This window comes from Propithecus coquereli, unplaced genomic scaffold, assembly GCF_000956105.1.
Source record: "Propithecus coquereli isolate 6110/MARCELLA unplaced genomic scaffold, Pcoq_1.0 Scaffold51, whole genome shotgun sequence".
NCBI classification, from domain to species: domain Eukaryota; kingdom Metazoa; phylum Chordata; class Mammalia; order Primates; family Indriidae; genus Propithecus; species Propithecus coquereli.
In genome coordinates, this window is record NW_012150952.1 from 1,300,662 (window position 1) to 1,304,782 (window position 4,121).

General features: G+C 34.8%; 1 protein-coding gene across 2 annotated transcripts in view; it reads right to left on the reverse strand.

Moving 5' to 3' along the window:
• DSC2 (desmocollin 2) overlaps window positions 1–4,121 on the reverse strand; it is a 32,003-nt gene that overhangs the window by 23,274 nt on the left and 4,608 nt on the right. The window lies entirely within an intron of this gene.

Here is a 4,121-nt window from a genome sequence, read left to right on the forward strand (position 1 = left end):
CAAAATAAAATTATAATATACTGGAATAAGAAATCAGAAAAAAACTATAGCAAGGGGAAGAATAAAACAATAAACTTAGAGTCATGGCTCCCTCCTTCAGAAAGCATGTAAACTCAAGAGAATTATGTATCTTCTTGGACTTTGTTTCCTGTACTATAAAATGGATTTCATAATAACTTCCCTGACTAACTTAGTGAGTATATTGAGGATCCAACAACAATCTATGTGAGAGGGTACTGAAAACTATTAGGAAGACAGCACAGGTACGTAAATAGGAAAGAGAAACAAAAACAAATTTATTGAGGCAGCAAATGAAACAATTATTGAAACAAATATATTTTTTATTGTCTGTGAGCCATGGAACCGAATCAGTAACATCCTAAACAAAAACTCAATGCTGGAGTGATTTGGAGAGTATTTATGTATTACTCCACACAAACAAGCACATACATAACTTTAAAATATGAACTTACTTTGAAGATGCATCTAATCATAAATGAAATTTAAGGTCAATTTAGATAATAGTTCACTCAAAAATTTTTTTAAATGATTTAGTGATTTAAGATGAATCCATTCCAATACAACATATATTTAAACACATTGAAATTTAATTCTGTTCTCTCCGAAACTTTACAGTAGATGCTTCTGAAAGATTCACATTCTTTTTTTCATAGTTTGCAAACACCTTTGACCAAAAGCAAGGTAGCTAACTAGTATTTACACTGTTATTTACAGAGTTTATAAACACAAATTAAAATCATCAAAATTTGGATGAAAATTTTCATTTTTAATATATATTATATATATTTTTTTAATATATGCTAAAGAATTTTAATTATCTATTTTCAATGATATATGAAGGATCAGGTAAGACAGAGATTCTGTTGCATTTGGAAATTGGGACAGACACATTGAAGAGACTTTCCTCAATGGGAAATTAAAGGATGAGAAGAATTTTCACTGGCTGCATAGTCAAGAGAGAATAGGAGTAGAACCAGATGATTCCAGCTCAAGGCAACTGAAAGAATACCTCCACTGGGTGTTAAGCAGATTGAAAGGCCGCAACAGTGAACAAAAACAAAGTCCTTGCCCTCGTGAAGATTACATTATAATGAGAGACAAAAAATAAATAAACAAATGCACAAATGTCACACAATGCCAAGGCAGAAAGAGATAAACGCTACAAGAAAAATAAAGCAGGGAGAAAGGATGACAAAAGGAAGACCACAGCCCAAATGAAATGAGGAAGCAAACCCATTCCCCAAATGGGGAACAATCTCCCAGATGGGACGAGAGCCAGAACAAAGGTCCTGGAAGGAAACTTCACCTGGTGGACTGGAGGAACAACAAGGTCATAGTAGTAGAGCATAGTAAGGGAAAAGTGATAGGAGATGAAAACAAAAGGACAGCCAAGGGCATATCTTGTAGGGCCTAAAAGGCCATGGTAAGAAGCACAGATTTTGTTCTGAGTACAAAGAGAAGCAACAGCACGGTTAAGAATCTGCAGAGTGGCATAATGACTCTGCCAGCTATGTGGAGAACAGGCTGTCAAGAAGCAAGGGTGCAAGCCTGAGACCAACTGGAAGCCAATAGCAGGAATCCAAGAGAGGGATGATGGTGATTTGGACTAAGGTAACAATAGTGGAGAAGGTGAGAAATGGCCGGATTAAGACAATTCTTCAGATAACTGTGCTATGGACATCCATTCATTCATGTATTCAAGAAATATTTATTGAATGTCTACTATGTCCCAGACACAGAACAATAAACATTCAATCCAAGGGGAAGACACGTTTGTAACTACAATGAAGTTGGATAAATGCAATGACAGAGAAGTACAGGGTGCTAGGGGAGAGCAGGGCGAACTAACCCTGCCTAGGAGCCACGTGAGATCAGGGTGGCTACAAATCAGCCACGTTCAGAGGAGGTGAAGCTTAAATGTTCCAAACAAAGGAACAGCGTTAAATGAAGGCCCAGAGATGACACAGACCTAAAAGAAAAACCTGGAATGGTTGGTGTGCATAGCACAAGGGGACAGAACTGAGGTTTAAAATGGCTTTAGAGAAGTAGGTGTGTGACAGACTCTGAACAGCTGTAACAGAATGTACAGATCTTTTTTCCCAAAGATAATTAAGGAACCAAAGATTTATTTTAAGCAAATAAATAACATAAGCAGCTTTATATTTAAATATAATAAGTCTGGCCAATGTGGAGAATGGGTGGGGGTGGGGGGGAACCACTTTCATTTCCAATAACGTTAGGCTAGTTAATTCAGAAAACCCTGTGCCAAAACTAACTAAAAATGATGGATAATATATTTTCTAAATATCCTAAAAGCACAAAAAAGCTAACAAGATAGCAAGGAATTGCTATGCAGGAGCTGAAGATAAAGCTGGAACACAACTGGTGAGAGGAAGACAGGAAAGACTTCTGACCTGCAAAGATTTGAGTCTGGTTTTATGGCCCCCACAGAGGCGAGTGACATCAAAGTATGGGGCCCACCTAAGATCGAAGAGAAGATCCACTCCACATTCATCTGGGACCCTCCAAATGCTAAACCTTCATTATAAGTTTGTGCCAGAAAGTAAACTGGCCCTGGCACAGATTTGTAACTTTCATTCACATCGTTTGCTTGGTGTAGAAACCTCAAGCCATGAATCAATTTAAAGAAGACCTGGCAAGTAATCACCACCAAAGATACTGAAAGGCACTTAATCAAATTCAATAACCATTCTTATTTTTTTTAAAGCCTCAAAAATTAAGAATTGGTAAGTACTTTTACAATACAATTTTTATATATTATAATCACAACACCAAAGGGAAAGCACTAGAAGCAACCCCACTAAACTTAGAGACCAGATAGGCTTTCCAAGGTCATCACTAGTTTATATCACATTGAAAGTATGTTAGCCAGAGGAATACATTCGATGGCACATGAATTGATAAGGAATAGTAAAAAATAAAATCTCTATTTGCATTTTATATGACTGTTTACCTGGAAAACCCAAGCAATAAATCAATAAAGTACTATAAAACAGCAAGAGACTTCAGTGAGGGTACAGAAATAACTATAAAAATACAGAAATCTTGTGTTTTCATACCCATGAAGCCAGTTAGATAATATAATAGAAGAGAAGAAATCATTTTCAAAAGGAAGAAAAAGTTAGAATGCCAAAGAGTAAATTAACAAGATACATGCAAAGCCTATTTGAGGGAAACCTACAAACTTTTCTCCTGGACACAAAAGTAGACTTGTAGAAAAAGAAAGACAAAAATCAACTCTCTGTCTCTGTCTCTGTCTCTGTCTCTGTCTCTCTCTCTCTTTCTATATATATATATATATGTATATACACACACACACCAATCCTTACTAAGTTAAAATACACATTTTATGATACCAATAAAAATTCCAATAGAATTTTTCTGGAACTAAACAAGCTGATTCAAAAGGTCATAAGGAAAAATAGATAATTAAGGATAGACAAGAAAATCACGAAAAAGAAGAGCAAGGAAAGGATATTAGCCCTAGCAGATACTAAAAGATCTTATAAAGTTTCAATAATTAAAATAATGTAGTATCAGCACATGAATAGACAGATAATAGATACATATGAAAAGCAAAGGAAGAGGTAAAACAATTTCCATGTGCATTTGATATGACTGCATACAGTCCACAAAGGTTGTAACTTTGTTATTATACCCACCAACAATGTATCCACATTCTTGCCACTACACAGCGTGTTGTCAAAGTTTTGGATGTTTGCCACGTGTGAAATGACATTTCAATGTCGTTTTTAATTCATTTTTTCTTATGAGTGAGGTTGACATATTTTTATATTTTAAGGTTATTTTATTACTTCATGGAATTTTTTGTGTCCATGTTCATGTTGGACTTGTTCTTCTTGATTTATAAGAGTTCTTTATATATTAGATTAGCCTTTTAAAATATGATCTGAAAATATTTTTTTCCAGTTTACCAGTTACCTTTTGACTTTGCTTACGATGTTTGGTTTGGTTTAGTTGTGTTTTTTTCCCATAGAGAGGTATGTGTGTATGTGTTTTTATATAATTGATTTTCTCAATTTTATTTTATTTTATTTTATTTTTTTGAGACATTGTCT